Source organism: Corvus brachyrhynchos, unplaced genomic scaffold (genome assembly GCF_000691975.1).
Source record: "Corvus brachyrhynchos isolate BGI_N302 unplaced genomic scaffold, ASM69197v1 scaffold101, whole genome shotgun sequence".
NCBI lineage: Eukaryota > Metazoa > Chordata > Aves > Passeriformes > Corvidae > Corvus > Corvus brachyrhynchos.
The window spans coordinates 7,944,913-7,969,493 of NW_008237239.1; the positions used below are offsets into that span (position 1 = coordinate 7,944,913).

The 24,581-nt window shown below is 42.4% G+C and overlaps 1 long non-coding RNA gene across 2 annotated transcripts in view; it reads left to right on the forward strand.

Annotated features, from left to right (window-relative positions):
• The window catches only part of LOC108445577, a 115,539-nt gene that overhangs the window by 60,923 nt on the left and 30,035 nt on the right, over positions 1-24,581 (forward strand). For both annotated transcript variants that reach the window (XR_001860479.1, XR_001860478.1), the window contains exons 3-6: positions 4,207-4,285; positions 5,516-10,779; positions 19,387-19,728; positions 21,121-21,299. This is a non-coding gene — a long non-coding RNA (uncharacterized LOC108445577). The remainder of the gene's footprint in view (positions 1-4,206; positions 4,286-5,515; positions 10,780-19,386; positions 19,729-21,120; positions 21,300-24,581) is intronic.

Genomic DNA, 24,581 nt, shown 5'->3' on the forward strand with positions numbered 1-24,581 from the left:
ACACATAAAAAAAGAAGTAGAAAAATCCCTGCTGGTACATTATCATGCAAGCATCCAATTCTGTCTTTTCTTGCTGTGGAGACATGCACAACATACAGGAAAGACTTAATATTTGTAAGATGCCCAACAGGACTAAACAAATGGACATGTGTAGAATATGTACGTTATTCATTACAAACATGATTAGTGTTTCTATATAATAGATGTGTTGTTAAAGCACAGTGGATTCTTCGAAGTTTACAAGTTTGTTATGAATTGATTTATTCATGAAATGCTTTGTTTCTATGACAACTTTATTGGTTTGCCTGTGGTCTAAATACATATAGGCATGGCAGGAATTCTACAGTACAAAACAAATTACATGCTCCCACCTAATGGCTTGATGCCTTTAGGGAATGTACAGAAAGAGTCCACAATGAGGGCTGGAATCGCCATAGACTGTGCCAGTATGAGAGGGCTTACTTAATAAAGAAAAATGCTTAAAGGTCCTCCACAGCTTCCAACTCTGCAATAAAAGCAAAAGATGGAAATGAAGAAAGGAATCTGGTAGGAAAACATAAAAGGGACCCAAAACCCAATTGCAGAGATGGTAGTGTATTCAAGAAAAAGCCACAGATCAAAGACCAGCACTCTCCCACAAATAGAGCTTGCAAGAAGCTATTAATATTCATAACAAATCTGGACCTACAAAAGAAACTGGAGAGCTATTGTTTAGTAAAAAATTAGTGTGAAAGTATAGGACATTAGTTGATAAAAGGATAGGAAGGCTTGCTAGGGCAACACAAAATGGGATCAGAGAAAAAAGTCAATAAGTGGATCAAATAACAGAAATGAAAATACAAGAGCAATAATTAAGACAGGGACTTGGAAGAGAGGTCAGAGACCTAAACAGAGTAGCAGTTTTCAAAGCATGCAAGACAAAAGTTACGTAGCAGTGCTTCTATGACTGACCCATGACACGTGCGTCTCTCCAAGACAGTATTGTAAACTATGGTAAAATGATGGTGCTTTGGCTGCTTCTGTCCTGTGTGATGCAAAGCCTTTTGGGAAATGATAAGAACAGGGGAAACTGAAACAGGCTCTCCCATTCCATCACCCATCATCTATCTGCTTTTCAAAGCAGAAGAAGCAGAGAGTGCACTTCCATGCAAAAGCAAGTTTTCCAGCAATGTTTTTTAATCTAAACAAAGCTGCATAGTATTCTGGATTATTTTTAGAAAATTGGTATGAGAATTTCAAAGGGAAGAAGGGGCACTGATAATCCTCTGCCTAGCCTGAAAGCCAGCATGAAAATGCCTTAAATTAGAGCAAACCAGGGCAAATGCAAATTCTGGATTGATAAATCTCAGACTGCCCTTCCAGCTCTTCTGCCTCTCTCAGGAGCCTGTGCAGTGGTTTAGGTGTTTCCATGCTCACTTGGCTCAGACCAGGTTTTTGCCTTGTCATTTGGCTATTGGGCCGTCATTCATCGAAGTATGTAAATGATTCTGCCTCTTATCATAGAATGTTCAGAGCATGGGCAGATTTTGCATGGACTTAAGGATGCACTGCCTCCCTTGCACTGCAGTGAAGCCAGACTGTAAAGCCGATGGGGTTCAGTAACTAAGATTTGGCTCAAGGAGTGTCAGATGGTGCTTTAGTCACATAACTGTTTTAGGTTTGTGAATCAGGTGATCTGCTTTGCAAGGTGGCCAGGCTGATGCAGAGAGTCACTGCACGAGAGGCAGAGTCCTGAGGCCAGAAAGCAGAGAAAAGGCACAGGTAGTGAGATGGGAAGGTGCACATGGCTTTGTGCTGGGCAGGCACACAGCATTCATAGCTCACCCACTCGCTAAGTGCCTGAGACATTTGACTAATTTGACATGGAAGCACTAATAAAATAAAAAGCTTCTCCAATTAGTGCATACTCTCTATTATTTCTGACTTGTCTTCTGACCCAGTCCCTTCCATATTCCTAATTGCCTGTGCTGCACTAAGTGAGATCGCCTTCCACACACTTTTATGAGCTGTGGTCTCCTGCAAGAGGAGAGATTTGGGAGTAGCAGCCTCCACGATTGACTTGAAATGACACTGTTACTTCAGCTGGCCAAACGGAGTATTTAAAAACTATGGAATGTCTACAGAGACAGACTTTAGAGGGAGGGAATGATCACCTACTGAGACAATGGGCTTAATTTCTCAGCTGGTCATGCTTGTGTATCTATCATGCTTGCTTCAAAGCTCTTCACAATGGCAATGAATTTTGTTTGGGTTTTTTGTTTTGTTTTTTTTTCAGTCTGGGTATAAGCCTTGGGAGAGAAAGGAATGTTGACATCAGCCAAATAGCTCCTCCCTCATGCCTTTGGGACTGAAAAACTGCTGAAGTAAAACTACTGGGTGTGCTGAAACTAAATGCAGGGGGGGTTTTTGTTTCTTTAGTTCTCCATTTCTAGATACTGAGTCTTCTGTCTCTGGAAGGAGTAGTTGCCCTCTCAGGATTCATTCTGGAGATGAAATGTGTAGTGAAGATCTCTTTTCTTTCTCAAGGAAAAGAATAACCAAAAAATCTTTCTCCATTAGTATTCCTTTCTTCTGGTTTAACCCCTATATGGTGCAAATACTGCATTTTCAAGTCAGCTTTTCTTTTAAGGAAGCACATAGGCTGAGCAATGGAAATGGGCATCCCTCAATATGGCACGGAGCCAAAAGTAGTTCTAAATTTCCCTTAATGGACTGGTGGAGGTTCTGCTTAGCACTCCTGAAATATCTGCTGGCTTTTCAGCACTCTTGTTCCCAAGAGACCTAGCAAAGAAGGGCTTCTGGTGGAACACAGCAGGGCAAGGATGCACCAGATTTTTGATGGCCAGAACAACCCCAGAACCCAAGGTACCTGGTCAGAAGCCAGTGGTGCAGGCCCTGCAGAGATGGGCAGCCTGGATGTGCAGATACCACTCAGCTGTTTTGTTACAGTTCTTCGTGCATCATCTTCTCACTTTGAGAAACTGGATGATGTTTGGATCACAGGGAGTGCTGCATCTCCAGCATCCAAGTAAGGCTGTGGTACACACATGGCACCATCAAATAATGCTGCTTGTAACACATCAGCACAGCTCCTGCTATGTAGTGCATGTTTCAGTAAAGGGTGGCTTTTGACAGACCTGCTAGGCAGTGAATTTAAAAACTATTTTTAAAGTCTCATAAATGCTTTTATGGGCCCTTTTAAATGTCTGAGACATGTAGGAAAATGTCATAGTTTATCCCATAACTAACCACAATATTTAATTTAATGATGGCTATAAAACAAGTGCAACAAAGAGAAAACTGTTCTGAACTTTCTTGACACTGTATTTGGCAGATACTTGCTCTTTACCCGACATGTCATCATTTACTCCCTCAGCCCTCAGAGAACAGCAAGATAGCTGAACTATCGATACAGTAGGAGAAATAGACAAGGAAAGTAAACGGTGATATTTTGAAATTAATGATGTAGTTCATTTGATGCAGTGCATGCCTTATAACAAAAAATCTAGAGGGAAGAGCTTAATGGAATTTTGAAAATCCCTGCATTTCAGTCATAGACTGTGTGATGTCATTTGTGTATATTTAAGGATATGTCTTACATGATCTGATGTGGTAAGTTTATGCAAACAGTACTTTATACACACATCAAATGCTGAACTTAAAAGAAATGCCCCTTCTCACTCCTCTCTGGGTTTGGGTATGTTCATGTGTGTGCATATACATGCATACAGAGGGGCTAGGAACTGGTACCCTTTTTCATTAGGTAAGTGACATTTTCATGCTGGTACAGCATATATCTATCTTCTTTCTGGCAAAGCTGTGTGCCTTTCAGTCAGCATCTGACTAAAGATCAATGAGAGAAAGCTTTTTGAAGGTGCTTTCAGGTCCTGCGGCAAGGGAGATGATCAGAAAGCTGCCATAAGCTTCGGACCCACTTGACAAATGAGGAACTATTTTGGTGCTCTGTAAACTGCTGTCACATCAGTTAGAAACACTAATTAGAACTACTTTGCTGTTGAAAGTGTCCAGTGCATTAAATACCACTTCTGCTTATTGCAATTAGCTTATCCATTGACTTACACTTTATACCACAAGACTATCAAAGATGGAAATGCATAAGGGATTGTTTAATAATTTATGAGGGAAATTAGAACTGAATGGCAAATAGCTTTTGCCTGCTACCCTTTGACCTTTCATTCCTTGCAGAGCATGAAACTCACATGTGAAATGTGCTCATCCTTGGTTTTGTCTAGCTGGAGAAGAGTAAACAGACCAGGATGCACAAGTAAGCAAACTTCAGATTGTCTTTTTCTCAGTGATGTGGAGATAAAATGATGTGGGTAGCTTCTGAGAAGCAATAGGGCATCATGATACCACACAGTCTGTAAAGAGAGAATTTTATGCGCTTCCTGTACTGTTCTCCAAACTGGTTCTTGTTATTGACAAAGCAGGGAGATTTTGTTCAATAATTTATACCACGTGGAATTGGTGATAATTTTTAATGCCATTTTGTCTTTTTACAGACCAAATTTTCAAATGAAACAATCTAGTGTAGAAGTGAAGTTGTAAGGGCTGAGACAACTTCATATTTTTGTTTTAAAGTTAAGTTGTGAGTCCAGAATATTTCAACATGCCTTAGGAATAAGAACAAGGAAGCAAAATTTTCTCATACTGTAAAAGCCAGAAGTAGTCCAGCCATTAAGAATGCCGTGACTCTACATTGTACACAGAAGTTTTTAGCAGAGAGGGGAAAAGAAAATATCATTCCAAATAGCAAACTTGCAATCTAGCCCACAACATAAAATCATGAGGCTTTGTTCCTCATTCTGCTTTTGTTACCTTGGTCTAAGCACTTATTCTTTCTGCTTGGATTCCCACTGATGATATTAGTTCTTAGTTCTGCTGCCAGGGTGTTAAAGATCAGGATTTGTAATTCATTATTTTAAATATAAGATGGCAATCTTACCACCAGTCATACTTCTCAAGAGCTGGAATTATTTTCTCCTTAAGTGATTTTTGGGTTTTTGTTCTCAAATTATTTTTGTTCTCTGGGACCAGTCCAAAGAGTGTCTGTGTTCTGTTCCATAGAAATTAGTAAGGTATAACTGTAATGCACAATTTTTTTCCTAAAGTGCTCTTTTAAAGATGCAGACAGAAAACATAAAGCAGCAATAGGCAGTTCCATCTAAAAGCTCCTAACAAGAGTCACCTTCAATGTTCTGATTCCAAATATATGAAATTCTCCGTTTCTTCAAATTCCTTCATATGCCCATGCAACGATCAATGCAGAATATCTGCCTGAAGCCCTATATTTCATCAGGCTGCTCCATACAGAAATAGTTCTGAAAAAAGTAATTACTATTTCATTTTCAAAAACTTTAAATTATAGAAGATAAAATACTATTAACAAAGGAACTGGCATACATGCACTTACCAAAATGCAAGTATAAATTACAGTTTAAAATGGTTTGGTTCTTTGAAGCTATTTACAAGTTCATTTTTTTTTGTGTTTTAGGGAAGAAAAGTCTCTGGAAGAGCAGAATAGAATTGCGAGATCTCAAGCCCTAACTGAGCCTCCTCAGCCTGCTAACATCAGAGACCAAACCAGGGATCTCATTTGTGCCCTTCACTTTTGCTGCCTGTAACTGGGAGAAGGGAGAGAATTGGTTTGTTTTTTAAAATTAGATTAACTAGAAAACCAAACCCAAAGATGATGCAAAAGACCATATCTTAGTGTGACTTGCAGAGCTGTCTGAGGTTTGCTTTGGTTTGGAGCAGTTTAGCTCTTTGGTCCCTTGAGCAAGTTGCACTTCCTTCAAGTGGCTCTGCTCTTCTGGTTACCATAGCAGGGGCACAATGCAGACATCCATTGTTTAAATTTCTTTTCCAGAAATTCATTGTAATGTTGAGAGTTTCTGCCCATTAGGGAGGTCCAGATCCATATGGGAGTTATGGAAAACTTTTGAGGTTCAGCTGTGAAACCGCCTTTGCCACCGGCAAAGTTGCTATTGATGCCATTGGAGCCAAGAAATAATGCCTGGGCAGGAGGAGTGGAGTGTGTATGTACGTCCCAGCCTGAGGCTTTGCTTTCCTTCATTTCTAATTGTCTGCTGCCTTCTTTTAAGACTGGTAACCTTAGATCAGAGGGAAAAAGAGGATTATTTTTAAGCATGATGAAATTTAACTTGTAATTGCTGTTTCCACAGCAGCCAATTGAGAGGTAAGAGCGTAGCTTTACCAGGCAGCTCCTAATCTCTAGGATTTACAGATGCCGAAAATGAGCAGGAAATCAGGGCAGCAGTGACCTACCTGCAGTGCAAGTGCAACACTCACTCAGATATTCATGCTAAAGACACAACATTCTTAGCAAACTTTGTCTCTCCTGTGCAACTTCAAAAAAATCTCATGGTTTGATGTTTGTGTCAGGTTTCACATAGTATTTTTCAGACCCTGCATTGTATTTAATGTCAGTTTTGGTATCCCTCTGCTTGAGACAGGGTACCACTATATATTTCACTGCTGGAAAGCTTCAGCAGGGAAGCAGTAACTTATGCACTGACTGCTTCCCATGAGGTTTCATGTTCCTGTAAAATCAGATATTTAGAAAAAAGCACAGTATTAATTTAACTTGCTCTTTCCCATGAAACTGCTAAGACAATCCCTGTAAAAAGCAGCACTTCTTCAGATGTCCCGTGTCTATGGCATGTGCTGCAATGCACATTTTCAGAGCCAGCACTGATTTGTGTTTGTCCTTCGTTTAAAGCCCCTTTATGGTGGCTGGCTAAATATCTTCAATTCTAAGAAGCAATTTGGTTTTCCTACACCACACAAAGTAAGTAGAAAGTGTGCTGTCATGTGTATGGTACCCATTGAAAGCCTCCCCTCACAGGAGATGTGCCATGCTGGAGAGTTGATCCCCTGCACAGCCGTTTGCTCCTTGGAAGCAGTAGGTGCTCCCAGCCCCGAGCACGGATGCACATGCTGCTCTCCCCTGAACTTGTTTATCTGCCTGCTGTTTGCCAGCAATGCAGGTGCAGCACATGGGCTGCTCAAGGCCAAATGAGAAATGTGTATGTGTTGGCCAAGACTATTGATTCAGAGTTGCTCTGGCACGAGTGTAAGTGTTTTCTGTCCTAGGGCATTGGTAATGTTAATCAAATTCACATGTACTTCTCAGAGTGATCACTGAGCAAATCTTAAAAGGCTCACCACAAGTAGCATGTTCTGAAAAAAGTCTTTGTTATTGTCATTCTGTTCACCAACAGCTTTTCTGCGCTTGTGTAATCAACAAATATCTAGATGAAGTATTGGCAGTCTTTTTTTGTGTAATCCCAAAGAAAACATGAAAGAGGAGGTTATAAAAGTAGCTTTAGATAATGTCCATTTCATGATATCAGGGGATTTTTTTGTTCTGCTTTAGACTTTTTTTGTGATTTTTTTTTTTGTTTGTTTGTTTGTTGCTTGTTTTGCATAGAAGACTCCTAGCCCAGCAGGGAGAGTTTGGCCTTTTCCCTAGAAAAAAAAGGTTTATTTGTCAAATATCTTAGTTTGTGTTTCCTTCCCCACTTGCTACTAATTTTAACATACCCGTCACTTGAGCAGCAATAAAGCTTCAGGTGACTGTGGGTGTATGTAAGTGTGGCCATGTCCAAGAGCAGATGCAGGGGCAGGGAGCTTGGCCACTCGGGTTTGTGCCTGATGGGGGTGTCTGGGTGGTCTTTGCCCCTCTTCTCCTGCTAGAGGGCAGGATGTTTTGAGGGGGACCTCTCCAATGCAAGGTCCCCTCCTGACTGTTCCCAGGTGTTCTTCCATGGAGTGCTGCTGGGGCTCCCACTCCTGCTTGTGCCCCCCGTGGCCAGTCTTATCCAGCTGCTCTTGGTGCTCAGGAGGTGTAATTACACAGTAAGGTTATTTTTCTAATCTGATAGAAAATAGTTAATATATTAATTTTGTTTCATTTAACTAGTGTATGTATTAAAACTCCCAGCAGAAGCATGCATGTCTAGGACAGCCCAGTTGAATGCAGTTGTCTTGGAAGGAAGAGGCTGTTTGTAAATTAGAACTGGACCAGAGGGAAGTCATTTTATGCTCTGAATTAGTGGGACAGCCAAACTCTTTGTATCAGCTTTCCTTGCCTGAGAAATGCTCTTGTGAACTTAGTCCCTTATAACTTCTGTAAATGGAAAAATTCCTGTGAGACTTTTAAAATGGTATTTGAAAATAAATATAGGGTATATAAAAATACTGAATAAGCAGCTGAGCAGGAGAAAACTCTAGGAAAAATTACTATTGTGTAAAGATATATAGTTGCAACAGTGGACTGATATCCAGTAATTTACTACTAAGTTCTAAAAACCAGATGACTGCAAAGTGTTTGCTAAACCATTCTTTTTCATCTGACGTGTGGTTGGATTATGTGAACTGACTCACCATTTAAATGGGGCTACTGAGATTGGTGTGTTATTGATTCAAACAATCCTTGACCTCAGGGATAACACTTGCTGTAACAGAGGAAGCTGGCTTTAGAATCCTACATCTCTCTGGTGCCTATGTTATTTGACAATACTGAAAAAAAAAATAATATTAGGGAAGCAAAGAATTAGTTAATACTGGCAAAGTCAAGCAGCTTGTTTGATGAAATAGTGCTGGTACTCTCCAGGAGAAAAATTGAGAGGCGCTGAGACTTTAGTCCTTTGGATTCAAACTCTTTTCAAGAAAAGCTATCAGTGGGCACTTGCCAGGATGCCTTCAGAACCTTTTCTTTTCAGGGAAACCTCAAAATAGCAAATAAGTAATGTAGCAGAGTGATAATCACAGTCTTAATTAACTGAAAACTTGCATTTTTTTATTTTAAGAATATCATCCCTAGGCATGTTTGTAGTCCAGGCACTATGTCTACCTTCTCAATCTGTCATTCATCAAATTCTGAACAGTTATCAATCTCCAGACATTAAGCAGGTAGCCTGGCACTTGCCCAATAGGTAGTGGATGATACTGCAGCTGTTGAACAAGTACTTCATCAGAAATTATTCTTTGGCTTTTTATCAGCTTTTTCAAATCCCAGGTTGCAAATCAGTTGCTTCCTTTTTAGTTACATGCAAGCAAAATGAGATGCACCTGAATACTTTTAAAAATAATTACTTCTAATACTATTTACCAAGGCAAACATTCATCCATCCTCATGTGTTCCTCTGTAGACTATAGCACTCACTCCTTTCTGACTCTTTCATATGCAAACACTGACTGTGTCATAGTCACTGAGCATAAGTCCGATAGAAGCAAAATCTGATGTATTAACAATGAAAATGTTCTTCTGAATAAAAGCATGGATTATCATGGAATTTTTGCTAGGATTATGCTAAGAGCCTCAGAATTTGTCTCTGAAAGACTTATTCTTCTAATCAAAGTGAACATCCCATTTTTTCTATGTTTTTTTCCTAAGCAGGTTGACGAATGATCTCTTTATATGTGCAGCTTTTCCTAGGCGCAAAAATTTCACTAAAATCATTTGGGGAAAGGGCAGTTGGCAATGTCTTATGGGTGATCTTGGTTTAGTCTCTCCAGTGCTATTGTAACAATATGCAGACTGGGTTGGTCTTTGGGAACCTGAAATCTCCCACTCTGAATGGTGTTGTGAAAACAAATCCCTTTTGGTGTGGGAGTATCTGCACAGAACAGCTGATGTGGGCTCTCCTTGCAGAGCACTGGCTGCCATGTTCACACTACGTGGCTGCAGGTTCCATGGTGGGAGGGAGTCAAATGTGGATCCCGGTGGGATATGTGTGTGCTAGGTTTTGGAGATATTTCTCTTGGAGTTTGACAGTTCTGAGCCTTTATTTGCTGACCTTTTGAAGGATTCCTAAAGCTGTTAGTCAGAAAGCATTAGTGTTAGATGCTGGCAGTTCTGAATGGGTTACTTACAATATGTTTCATTTGCTTTTACATGCTTAGATGATGCTTTACTAGTGCCAAGTGGTGGCAGACCAAAAATTATCAAAAATGGGTATGAGATGGATTCAAGGAAATGCTGTGTGTGCTGAAATCTTGCTTTCCACTCTGGACACAGGACCACTGTTCAGTGTCACTGCAGTACTGATAACATGTCATACAACAGGCCTGCCCATGCCCACAAAATGCAATGGCATGTCCTACTGCCATCTGAGACTCAAGTCAAGGCACAGTCAGACAGCACAGTTCCAGTGCATTTTTCCTAGTGTGAACAAAATTCGGTAAAGTATTCACAATAATTCCTAGATGGATCAATGTAGCATAAAATAGTAGCACACAGATCAGATGAATCATATTGAAGCTGACTCCATGCTGACAGTGAAATGCTTTCATTTCAGCAAATTCTTGAAGCACCTCATTTCCTGTGAGCTAGATTATTTTTTCATAAATTGTGGACAACAAATAAGATGAGTTTTAGCCCTTGCCTTTGTTGCTGATCTGTGAGTAATGGAGGCAAAAAGAGCAATCTGTTCCAGAGCCTCCACAAAGTTTTCCATTGTTTGGGGAACGAATCGGTCCATTCTCTACGTGAAAGGGAAAGTCACTCTTGGGAGCTTGATTTGTTGCAATGATCTTCAATGTATTGCACTGCTGGTGACATTCTTGCTGATACTGGGGTCCTTTGTGTATTTTGTATCAGTTTTATTTTCTTTCCAGGAAATTGACTTCCTTACATATGTAGGTGTTTCAATCTTGGATCCTTTTGAGCCCAGAAGTGTGCCTGCTAATATGCTTCAGACCCAACTGCATTCACAGTGGCACAGAACCAAGGTGTGAAAAGCTTGTGTTAAGGATTTTACCCCATATTCCTATTGCAGAGTTAAGTTTCTTCTTAAAACTAGTTATATGGGGAATAAAGAGTCATTTGGGAGCTCAGAGTGGCATTTGGAAGGGCATGGCTTCTGCCATGCTCAGGTAGTTCCTAGACTGGAGCTGGTTCAATGTTTCTTCTATACGGAGACAGGACTAAGAGAAAAATGTAACTTGAGTTCATGTGATTTGCTAAGTACTAACCTGAATGCCCACTCCTCCCCAAGAAGAAAGATCTGGTTTTACAGGCAATTCCTACCTGGACTATCTAAATCTAAAATAAGTAGTAGGCATCAGCATTAAGAAACCTTTAACAAGAAGAAAGAAAATGGAGACAGAATTGAGAAAGAAAGGGGAGGAATGTTGCAACCACTGGACTCTGCCTAGCAGGCTGCAGCTCCCTGTGAGCACAGTAGGGGTTTCCTAGGGCTGTGCGATCAGTTGCATCCTAGAGTCCATTTTGGACAGCCCTGTGATCTGGCTCCAGCAGCGTTACAACACAGTGGTGATAAAGGAGGTAGAGAAAGGTCTCCCATGAGGGTGGTAAGATGGCTTTATTCACATCTTGTCCCTCAGAAGCAGACAAAGAGAGACCTCGTGGTCTGAGTGCGGGATGGTTTTGTCAGGGGCCCGGGGGCGGTCCCTGGGTGGGGTTGGGGTACAGGAGCAAATAGGGAGAAACCAAGGGAATGGCCAAGGCTAGGGGGGGACAGGCTGCAGCTCCCTGTGAGCACAGTAGGGGTTTCCTAGGGCTGTGCGATCAGTTGCATCCTAGAGTCCATTTTGGACAGCCCTGTGATCTGGCTCCAGCAGCGTTACAACACAGTGGTGATAAAGGAGGTAGAGAAAGGTCTCCCATGAGGGTGGTAAGATGGCTTTATTCACATCTTGTCCCTCAGAAGCAGACAAAGAGAGACCTCGTGGTCTGAGTGCGGGATGGTTTTGTCAGGGGCCCGGGGGCGGTCCCTGGGTGGGGTTGGGATACAGGAGCCAATAGGGAGAAACCGAGGGAGTGGCCAAGGCTGGGGCAGGGAACAGGGGGAACATGGCATCACAGAATGAGGGGTTAACCGGCTGCCACAGAGGAAGAGGGAAAGGGAGTGAAGAGGAGGTGAAGTTAACCCATAATGGCAGCTTTATCTACAAAGATGGGGAAATGGAGAATGCTGGGATTTCCTTTTTCATGAAGATGAAGAGCAGGTTTATCTTTTCCCTTAAAAGGATTATATTGCATATATATATAAAGTCATTCACCATTGTCAGGTGTTACTGTAGCTCCTGGATAGAGAGCAAGAGCTCATTCTTCCAAATACCTCAGGACCTTGAATAGGGTATGTAAAGAGTGATTAAGGAAAAGGTGGTAGCCACCATTCTTCATTGTCTAGCAAAGTGGATTGCTATAGGAACTGAGTTGAAGGCCCTCTTGGGTTCAGAGGTAGGCATTTTTGCCATCTTGTATAGGACTATTGATGTATTAGTCGCTTCTCAGCCCAGAAAAAAAACCTAATTAAATAGCTTCTCATTCTGTGGCAGCACAGGCAAAGGCTAGGAGGACAAGGCTCATGCCATTATCCTAACCTCTCTCTGGAGTCAGCAGAGTTGCAGTCAGTGGTGCTCAGCTCAAAGCTTTCACTGTCTCCTCCAGGATCTTGCCGTTCTAGGGGTTTTCTTGCATGGTTAGACTAGCTGGGTGCAAGTAAATCCAAGAGGTCAAGGTTCCACACAGCATCTCTCCTGTGACTTGGGGAGGAAAGTCTGAAGTCTCAGCCTACTGGCTGAGAAATGGCAGTGTAAAGGAAAACTTACTTTCTTTAAGATGGCTTATAAATCTTAGCAGTTTTAGGGCAAACTCACCACAGACTGAGGCCACCCTCAGTAAGTTTGGGATCCTAGACATTTGCAGTGCAATGTCCCTACTGGCCCCTGTATCAAGCTATGCTGAGGTGGGGTGTCTCTGTTTCTGCTTGTCAGGACATCTGTGACTCTCCCAAGTCCTCCTGCTGCACCTTTTACACTTCATAGAGCATTTCTGTTTGCTGCATCCTACAGAAATGCCCTGGTCTTCCCGGGACCAGAGCCCAGCAGCTCCCTGCCCCTTGCCTGCTAATAACCCAGTATATGCCTCTTTCAGCAGGGGGAAAAAGGACTTACCCAAAGCTTCCCAGCATCTCAGGAACTGTGCAAAGTCGGTGCAGGGTCACTGGTGTAAATTCCAGATGTCCTCTGGAGGCTGGAAATGCCTTCCTGAGCCACTTCAGCTGAGATGCAGCTGAGTCTGATCCATCAGCTTAAGAGACTGAGAAAGGCTTGTGAGAAGCTGCTGCTGCTGAGGAAGGAGTTAATTTTTCTCCAATTTTTTTTCTTGTTTTGTTTTGTTTTACTTTTCAGTTTTTCTGTTTGCTCCTCAGAGAGGAATGTGGGCTCAGTTTCCAATGAGTTAGGACTAGATCAGGCTCTTTTTAAAGAAAAGCCTGAGATTCCAGGGAAGGATTTTGTTCCTTTTGTCTGCTTTTCTGTAGAAGATGCTCATTAAAAGGAGAGTCTGAATTTGAAGAGCAGTTCTATTAGAGAGGTAGAAAGCAGCTCTAAAGCTTGACTTTGGATCCTGATTTCCTCCAAAGTCTGCTGAAATTGAGATTTAGGCCTGCCTAATGAGTGCTGCTCAGAACTATGCCATGCAGAATATTTCTTGGTTATCAGGCTCAGTTAACTCCTGGCAGCTTTTGGTGGTCGTTTTGAAGCACATTCTGTGGGGTGTTTTTTCAGGGGTCACTCAGCAGTGTCTCACTGCAGAGAAGAGCACTCTTGAACTCCTTGGAAAAGCTATGAAATTTCATACACTGGCTGTAACCCCAGGAGACTAATCCAGCCCCAAACACTATCACTCTTAGATTTGTGTTTCATTCAAGAAGTCATGAAGCAATCTATTTTTCTAGGGAAAAAAAAGAAATCATTATTTTATCGTCATTCTGAGTACTTTCCATAGGAACAAAATTTATCAAAAATGCCTGAGATCTTTGAGAAATATCTCAATTGTGCAGAAAAGCATTACATTGATTGTGAACTTAGTCTTTCTTTGGGTTTTTCTGCTTGTCATTTTTACTTAAATACTAATATTAATGAAGACCTAAATGTGCCCTTTTGCTATTGCCCTTTATTTTGCTTTTCTGTAAAGATCACTCATAATCCTACAGCTATCTTTTTGCACTTAAAAAGGTTCTTTTTTCTTATTACTGTCAGGATAATAATGCTGCATCATTCCACCTAACTACCAATAAATAGAAATGCAGAGCCATGGCATCTATTCAAAAGCATGCAGGCTCCTTTGTATGTTTTGGTATATATAAATACATCTTTCAACTTGCAGCTGTAGTACAACATCTGAATTAAATCATGACTTATTCTTTCTATTAAAGCTGTGTTGTCCTTGCCATTATCCCTTTTTCCAGTAAATGAGTACAATGAAAAATTGATTCTAGCTGTATTGGACTGCAGCAAAGTAACAAAAGATGATTGTTACATTATCAAAGTCCTCTCTGCATCCATAACATAAGAATTGAAAACACCTGTCTTTGTCTTCTCAATCAATATTGCACCTGAGTCACATTTGCCTGGAAAACACTTTAAAAGGTGTCCCACTGTATGTTATTTAGATTTAACAAATGCATTATTCAGGCTGTCTTCATTTATTTTGATTACCTGAGATTGCTCTGCCATCCCTGTGAGTTATAAAAAGCCTAATATTAAATGCCACACTAGACTAGTATGTCAGTAACAATATCAGATGACTTCTCTTATGTGAAGCAGTGTGACAGCTGAACAAGTACACTTTGTAAAATGTATGTGGAAAACTTGCATTCAAGGGGGACATTTCATGTCATGGCATGCCCTTCCTAAAAGGTAGAGTAGGGCAGAGGGCTTCAGTTGAGGGTATGCCTGACCAGTATGATCCAACTGGCAGTAGATTTGGGGAAGTGACAGTGGACATTAGTCTGCATTTCTAGAAAGGATAAGCCAGAGTTGGTTGCCTAAGGCTGTCAGTTGTGCTTTACAGACGTGCTTTCTAATACTTTTAACAGGCAATGCTTAAGAGCAGCTATTTTACTGCATGTCTCAATAGCAGTCTGAAACTGTTGAGCATCGAGTAAGAACAGAGAAATAAGTGAGCAGCTCTAGAGACACGGCCATCATTTCAACATGTGCATTTGCATATTCAATCTAATGCCTCAAGTCAGATGCCTAAAATTAGTAGATTTATTTGGATGTGTGGAAATAATTGTAATTTGTTTCACAGCAATCAATTTGTGATGCTTTGATTTCCCTTTCTACAGAATTAAATTATTAAGGGGCAAATATGATTTTCAAGATACTTTTTATCATTCTCTCTGCTTGAAGTTTTGGCAAGTTTGACACACTATAACCCACCATTCTGCCATGAGTAATAAATATTAAAAATACCCCCTATCAAAAAACAAATTAAGTATGAGAAGCTCAAAGAAATGAGGGACAGCAGGCTAGTACCTTGCCAGGAAATGTGACCATAATAGGGGTCCATTTTCCATATCCACTAATTATCTGCACCCATGTGAGACAGTAGCTGTGGTCTGAGTGAGGAGAGTGTGTCCCTTAGGTTCTGTTGGGAGTGCAGGGGGTTGGATGAAGGGTTGAGCTGTTCTTCAGAGGTGCCTTCATGCTCCTCCACACACAGACCTGCTCTCTGGCAAGTCCCATAAGGCACAGGCTAATGGGAATTGCAGCAACTCTATCCCAGCAGAGCCAGTTAGGGCTGCTGCAGTGGTGCTCAGAACAGGGCATTTGCTCCAGGATTTAAGGCTGCTAACAGGCCTGTCCTAGGCAATAGGGAGAGATGATGGTCATCTGAGTCCTGCTCCAGCTCCTCAGTTCCCTGACCAGACCAGGAGCAGAACTTGAGGCAGAAAGGATGTGCTTGCTATTCAGAAGAAGTCTTGAACTACACCTGAATTGTGTTTGTATTGCCCCCAAGATGCCTGGTGGTGACCCACAGTGACATGACACACACTTGGGAAGGAGGAGAAAGTTCATTCAAGTGTTCAAATTTTGGTCAGTACCTGAGGCTAACTCGTGCCAACCCCAGGGAAACCCCTGAGCTCCCCATGTCCTGAAAAGCAAGAGGCCACCCCTGTTCTAGCAGTGAAACTATCAAAGCCCCTGCCTACGCCTCTCTTGCTTTTGGTAGGAGTACCCGTATTTTTTTCCATCCTCTGCCCTCATTTTGTTTCTCTGTTTAAAAACCTTGCTTTTTGTTTTAGCAGAGGAGTGAAAACATCTGCTTAAAAATTAACTTCAAAGCCCTTAGTCATTGCACAGCTACAAGCACAGAAATATTCCCTCTCAATCTTTTTTAATCTTGGTTTTATTTTTTAATTTATTTTTTAGTTTGTTACAGCTGAGCACAGAAAGACTGGACTGATAAGTCCAAGCTTCACCATGCCTGCCCACAGCCAGCACTGCAAACTTGCCCTGCTGCTGCAGCCTGCCCTGGCACCACTCCATTCATGCCCCACTGACCCACCAGTCTATCCATGATCCAGGAAAGCTGTGAGATTTCCTCACTAGTTTATGCCAGCTCCTCAAGTCCCAGAGGGGTCAGACCATGCTGTGGGTGTGTACATGGGGACACCAAAATGAGAGGGGAGCAGAAGAGCCCATGCAAGTGCAAAGCCTTGTCTTCAGCTGTCCTGGATATTTAAGGGGATAATTCAACAACATCTGAAGTTTGCCTTGGTTTAGAGAAGACCCTGAGTCCCAGGATGCCTCTGTCAAACGTTCTTAACCTTTAACTGGCAATATCACATTGATACCTTGATGGGAGCAGGCTTTCTCAGGAGCTGTGTACATATCTACTGCCAGCACAGCTTTGCTGGTGGCATTTTGGAGCTTCTACTTCTGATCCCAGCCAGACCAAAGGTAAGGAGGAGAGCAAGAAATAAAAAATTACATGGAAAAAGTGTATCTAGATCTGGTTAAAGGCTACTCCTATTGGAAGTTGGCCTCTGTGCATCTATCTGGCCCTCCCTCCACGTGCCTGTACCCTGCACAGAGGTGTACACAGAGGATATCTCAGCTGCATTTCTTCCTCTGCTCAGGCCATGAGTGTTCAGGAGGCTCTGCCTGCACCATTGTGGGGTGGTAGGAGGGGGCTGCATACCTGGATCCATGGGAACCTGCAGTCCTGCTGTCTGCAGAAATGAGCTGCAAAGCTGCTGCTTAGCTCTAACCCTTAATATATTCATGTTTCCTCATCAATGCAACTAGAGGGTGAGCTAAAAACTGAGTTTATGATGGGATTCTGGCTTTCATTAAGGAATTTTGTACCTATTTAAAAAATATATGCAGGAGCATGTTGCTGATTATTTTGAAACCTATGCAAATTTATTGATTTGCAGTAGGAAAGGCTTGCTGTGAAGTGTAAATTAAGCCATTTAAATCATCTTGCATGGTAACTGGAGCACCGGCTCTGTTTATTCAATGAGTTAATACCCTATTACCTGCCACAGTTTTACAGTTGCACTTGTAATCCTTGCTGGCCCAAAAGAGCTAGCTGCTGTCCTCCTGCTTATCTTTGCCAGCAGATAACACTCCTGCTCTCTGGGCTGGGTTTTGTTTGTTGCTGTTTGATGGTGTCCCAAAGTGTCCTAGCTAGGCAGGACTGGCTCCACTCAGCAGAACAGGACATGGGGACCTCAAGAAGGGGGCATTCTGCAGAGCCCGGACATCAGTGGTTGTGTCCAGTTCTGCTTCTGATTGCTACAGATCTCTTAACAAATATCTCTCTATGGGCAGAGTTTCCACCTAAATACTTCTGCCAAGTGTGATCAGGGCTATATTTGGTTTCATTCCCATCCCAAGTCACAGTGGGTCAGATGTAATTGAAGATTAGACAGACCCTAAATTTTTTTCATGTCCCTGCATATGAACATATGGAGGCAGTTTCAAAGATAGACCCAGGGATATATTAACACATAAATCCTGTAGATAGCCATATTGGTTCTCAGGCAAACATATACATGAGCATGTTTTCAGAAACATGGAGCTGAAGTCTGAGGTAGTGAAAGATGTTCTCTGGAATCCCTAACTGAAGTTCTGCTCTCAAAGTGGGGGATAGCACAAAGTAACATGCCAGATAAATGAGGGCTCCTTTAGCAGGCGCTCTTCACTAATTGAAAAGTTGAGGTGAAAATTTTCTGTGGTGAAATAACTTTTCCCTTCACCTATGTTTTATGCTAACATCGTAGTTTAGGCTTTTAATGAGTTGCTCTCAAATCTGCTTTTTCCTAACAATAGAACTAGAGTCATTCAGTAATTGAGGGGTTATTTGATACACAAATAATGCACATATCCATCAAGGCAAAACCACCCTGACTTTTGAAGGCCTTGCACATGATGCATGTAGCATTTGCCTGTTTAGAAAACTACAGGCTTTTAGGATAACAGACCATGGGCTGAGTCAAGTGATATTGAGTGGCTCAAAACTGTAACTGAGTCCTGGTAGGCAGTGCTGCATCCATTCAGGGAAAACACAATGTTCTAAAACTTCCAGATGAAACAGAGAAAAAAAAATTAAATGCAAATGTTAAAATGCATGTTTTAGTTCTCACATTTTACAAATTTAAGAGGTGCTGAATTTTACTGACAGTTTTCTTGGCAGCAAGCGAATTCCAAAGATGCACATGCAAATATTTGTCAAAACTGAATTTTCAATTTAGCATGCATAAGGATTACTCCAGAAGTGCTGGCATACTCACTTGCTTACAGAAGAAAAGTAATGTCATGTGGCATGTCTGGCCAATCACAGGAAAACTCTGTATTTTTAATTTTAAATATTCTGATTAATCCATAGAGTAAAAAAATATAGTGAAAATAAAGTCACTGAATATATTTGAATAATAAATTCAAGATGGTGTGATTGGCTTATATATATTCCCCAAGCAAGGAGAGACAAAATTAATCAAATAAATTATTCATTTTGAATTATTTGTTCAGATCTGTTTTTACAAGTAATGCCTAATAGTGGTATCTGAATTTTGCAGTTTGCTACAAAAGCTCTTGTATCATGTGTCCTGTTGTCCTGATACTCACTGCTTTGTTTGGGTCTGACTTTTTCACACATGTGCTCTGCATTTGCTGTGATGGTGTATTTTTTGTGAAAGAGTTGCTAAAAGCAATTAGGCCCTTAGTGGCAGTCACTGAAAGTCCAAGGTGCTTGTTGACCAAAAGTTATTAGAAATGTAATGGTGCCTATTTCCACAAAATCATTACAACACAAATAGCATTCCTCTGCCTTGGCCTTTGAGCAGAATTAGATTCAGGTTAGAGTGCATCCGTACACTTACCCCGAGAAGCACTCAGTGCTGCTGTCCTAATTGCACCCCAGATATCTAGACCATATTTAGAGAGAGGATTTAATGGCTCTGCTACCAAAAGTCTGTTAGTCTTTCATTGCATTTGTTTTCATCAGAAAAACTAATCACTGTGTTCTCTGAGATAAATACACTGATTAAAATATAATTCTTCTTTCTTTGATAGTGGTGTATGGTACTTGTCTACAGTCCTGTTCCAAGCTCGTATAGGAGGGAAAGCACGAAGTTGAACTACTTAAGCATATATCAGTATTCTGCTGTTAATAAAACCCTGCACTGAGAAGGGGACAGCGAGTTGCTAAGCAGAACTGTGCCTCCTTGGCAGCACAGTGCTGGGCCAGGAACAGCAAACCACCCCTCGTGGTGGATGGGGAGCTAAGTGTATGCAGGCGGACTGTGGGGCCTGCGAAGGGCAGCGTCTGCAGCTTGCCTGAAGCCCCAGGTCTCACTGCTTTTGTGAAGCAAGGCAACAAGGTGCTAGAGAATCATTTTCCTCCGTCTGCTAAAGGTGAGTGGTGGAATGACAATTGATGCTGCAGCACCAGTCTTGCTGAGGGGAATTTAAAGTGATAAACAATGTGTCTCTGCTCCAAAACCCACATGTGAAGCTGGGGGCTTTGAGCAAGAGCCTGCCAGCCACATCCTGCTGCCCAGGCAGCAGCCAGAGCTGGTGCAGAGGGGGACTGTGACAAGACTGGCAAAACTTGGAGCAGTATGGTCAGCTTTTTTCATAAAAACTGCCAGATGATTGTGAATTTCGTTGCCAAACATGACTGTATTTGAAACACGAAAGTGCACGAATGTAAGTGGCACTGTCATCTCCCTAAAAATCACATTTTTGGAAGTCTGTAATACTTGTTCTGTTCCATATGTGGAGGGATTTTTATGAAATGTTCCAGGCAGAAAGTGAAAAACTCTGTGGTATACTGGCACGATAAAGCTATCTTGCATGAATGCAGTGCTTTCCACTTAAAGTGACTTGCATAAGTGGAAATATTATCCCCATTTTGCTGATGAAGAAACTGAAGCCCAGCATTTCCTTTGAGTCACATCCAGTGAGCAAGGATAAAGCCAAGAATGAATGTGCTGACATGCAGGATTTCCCATTGCCACCAGACAGGTTGTCACCACTGAAAATATTTCATTCTGACTTTATAGTTGTCTTCTCCCTGATTAAAGCACCATCTTACTAACCACTTTATTTCAACATGATAGAAAAAACGAATTGTCTGTATTTGTGCCAATCTGTTCTCCAAGACATCTCTTAATGTGGAGAGAGAGTTTGCAAGCTCCACTTGCAGTGACCGGGCACAGCAGAGAAGAGGCCATGTCCTAAATTAGCTGATGCAACTGGTGCCTGCACTAAATCTGTATCTGTGCAGGTCTATGATACATGGAAGGCAGCAAAATGTGGCTCCTGGAAGACTTATGTTGTCTGTAAGGAATCATTATAGCTTTGGTTAGAATTGTTAACAATTCAGCAAAATGATACGAGACGTAATTATGTGAGCTATTGATCAATGCATATTAAGAAAGACCTCAATTTATAGGTCATTATGAAGCATTATTGGGGCCTTCGAGTGCATCAATAAAATCATTTATTTCTTCACATGGATACTAAAGAAGACTTAGAAAGATGCCATGTGCAGAAAGCTGCTTGTGCCAGTAAATTATATTTACATCTGCTGCATATGGATAGGCGGGATACAGGCCAAGTATGTGATGGTGGGAAGCAGCTTGCTGCTTCTGTTTTGGGAAAGTTCATCACGGTTGAAATTTTGGACAAATTAGATTCTGAATCAAACTAGAGAGACAGCAGCAGATGAGCTCAAAACTTTAGTTGCTCCAGAAACTCCATTCAGAATAATATACTATCTCACGTGTCTTGTCTTTCCATCAGAGTTTTGAGGACATTTTCTGGTTGCCGATGGGAGCAGGGAAAAAGAGAGGATCTTGCACTGAAAGGGAGAAAAACACACATAATCTGCTTCGCTCTGAGTTTTGTGTTTGGAAAATGAGGACATGGAAGAGGTCCATCTTTGCTGCCATTTGGATACAACAGCAAGAAAAATTAAAAAGGTAGGAAAGTCAAACTACGCTAGAGGTGAATCTGGTCTTCTGCACTGGTTTGTGACCAAACACAATATAGATGATAGATAAATTCAACTATAGTTTTTGGGTAAAATGTAAGGCGTGGAGATGAGGAATGCGGATACAAGCATTTTGTACTCAGAGGCAAATGAGTGCAGTAATTTCCCTGGTACAAAGCCAGAGCTGAACAGACATCTTCCTCAAGATCTTCTGGCCTGGTTTTCCACCTTTTTAGGCTCTTGTCCTGCTGCCACCTCGCTCCACTAGGCAGCAGCTTGGGGCTGGTGGGGAATAACCTGGGGTGTTACGATTAGGATCCAAGGTTAGACCTCCACCCCAGGACTTCCCCTCGGGGAGGAGCTTCCCCTGTATCAGGAGGATTCCAGGCAGGAGCTGCTGAGGCGTGGGCAGAGAGCAGCTTTTTCCTTTCCTGGTTGTGCGTTTTGTTCCTCTGGATGAGCAAGAAGCTGGATCTGCCTCCCAGTGCTGTGCCCAAGACAGGATGAAAGCACCCTGACCAAAGGATCCCTGCAGCGATGCAGCCTGAATGTTGCTGTTGCGAATCAGGAACACAGTGCAGACCCTGATGTGGTTTTGCAGTGCAGAAAAAGCAGCCTTTTTTTTTTAAGAGAACGTGATAAAAATGGGCTGTGGCTTAATCTCCGCACCTGAGGTTGGATTAGTGACTTAAGCAAGCAGAGCTACTGCTCTGTAACCCAAATAATGTCTGAAATGCAGCTCAGTCGAAATGGCTGCACTGCATGCTTGGGGAAACGTAAACACAGAAGGAAAGGGGAAAATGAAGGACTTTTCAATCACTGTGCTGATAGTTTGTTGGCTTGTAGCTGTTCCATACGGAGAGCTGGCTGAAAGGTCACCAGGTTGCTTTCAGGGTTGGCTGCTGACAGGTGAGAGGTGTGTTAAAGCAAGCAGGCTGTACGCAGCTGTCCCTCACTTGCTGGGCATGAAAGCCCCACGTGGTGGCAGAGGGGCTCAGGGGCTTCTCAGCATTGCTGCTGCTGGTGGAGTGCACAACAGGGCCCTTTTGCAGCACTTGGCCCCTTGCCTGTGTGCAGCAGCACCTGCCCAGCTACCAGCAGCCATGGCTTTGTACAAAATCATGGACACCAATTGATCCCTGTGCTGCCCTGGTCAGGGAGCCTCTGATATCAGCATGGAGCATCCTGCAAGGATGCCACTGCCAGCCTTTGCTGCCCAGGGCATGCCTGTGGATTGTCTCACAGCACCTACCTCTATTTCTCCTGCAGTTATTTCACTTTAATCCATTTTCTGAGTCAGACCCAGACAGTGACAGCTCACCATAGTAGATCACAAATGGTGAATATTTTGCAAATCTAAAATAAAATTTGCCGGCCATAGATACAGGGTGGAGACCAAAGGAGAATGAAGACCGTTTCCCAAGCCCTTGCAGGACATGTGCTGCTGAGGCTGGAGCAAACCTGACTCTACAGGCAGACTTCTGCCTTAAACTCAGTGGCTCCTGGCAAGTAAAATTACCACAAGCAAGTACCACAGTGATTTGCAGAGGTAAATGTTTACTTTACCAGTAAAATGCCAATGTCTGGTGTAGTCCCCCAAAGTGCATACTCCTGCTGATGTCACTTGTTTGTGGCTATCCAGTTTTGAATTATGTTTGCCTCTCAAATTTAATAATTTTGACAAGTTAATTTCAGCGTGTTCTTGACAAGGAAAGTAGCTACAAGGAATAAATAAAAAAAAAATTCGAAAGGGGAAGAGTGAAATGCTCAGGCAAGGTTAATAGAAAGATACTGCATGGCGAGTTACTTACATTTCGAGACTATTGAGAATGTTAACATTCAAGCGGATCTGTTCTGCCCAGAGAAAGGAACATAGTGGCAACTTAGCAGGGACTGAAGGTCCTGCAGCAGCCAGTTTGTGTGCTCTTGGAAGGTGGCACATTTAGGTTAAACCAAAGGGCCTCAAAAGAGATAAAACAATAATAAAAATTCTTAGAATAGCAACTGAAGAATATCCTAGGTATTTTCTTTCCGTGCCATCAGTACAATGGCTACAGCTCTTCAGGTCAGCCTGGTGCAGGTAAAGCAGCCATAAAAGCCTCTGAAGTGCTGATCCTGCAGTCTTAGGCTGGCAGCTGCTGGCTCTGCTCCATCCTTGGGCTGTTTGCTCTGCCCACCTGCCCTTTGGCCTCTCTGGCGATGCTGTTCCCACCAAACCCTGGGAACAATTGCAATTTGTTTTGATGTGTGTCAGTGCCAGCCCTGGGCTCTGGAGCTTGCCTCCAAGGCTGTTTCTTTCGGTAAGGGGCACACCCCTCTCCCTCATGGGCTGCTGTGACCAGTACTTTCTCCTTAGCTGGAGGGAATAGTTGAGCCTGGGACTAAAATCCACCACGCCAGAGACCGGGCAGCTCCCAGCAGGTCTCAGAGGAGCCGGAATGTGGCTGCCAGGCTCTGCTCTGGTTCCAGGGCTCCCTGGCAAGCCCCTCGCCCAGTGCCCAGCTCCCCTATGGCCAGGACCCCAGGCACAGGCTGCCCACCTCTGCCTTGAGCATCTCTGGCTGCACTTACCCCATCCAACCCCCTCCTCTACAGGTGATGAATACTTGGGTGTGTAAATTAAGAGAAAATTTAAGAAAAATTGGCTAGAGAAATTAAAACTGCCTCAGGCAGCTTAACTTGTACAGCAACACATACAGTACTTAGCACCCTAGATTTCATTATTCTTAACAGCATAACTGGAGTCCTATTTTCACACATTAAATATTCTTGGATTTTTTTCCCCAATGAGCAGACATATGATTTTTTTTCTCTGCCATCAACATGCATGTTTAGTCCTTTCAGAGACTTTTTTCGAATTGGAATACAGATTAGTTTTACCTACGATTTAAAGAACTCCAGTGCTTGGTAAGGCCTTGATTCCTGTTTTTTTTTTATGGAAATGCATGGCTGTGGGGCTATGGGGAGCTGCTCACTGCTTAGCACTTCTGAGAGCAGAGCCATGCAAGAATACACTATTTTCACATCTAGGCTTTCACAGACAATGTGAAATTTGACTGTTTGCCGTGAAAAAACAATCTTCTTAAGTAGGAATCAGCATGCTCTTGTACTCTCCCAGGCCAGATGTGCAAAAACCTGAGAGCATGAAGGGAGAGGAAGTGTCAAAGCCTGCAAGAGGCAGGGACCAAACAACCAAGGCCCACTGTGTCTGAGGTAGAGGCTGAGGGTGTATAATGAGGAGACTGGCAATATCTGAGATTTCCACTTGCCA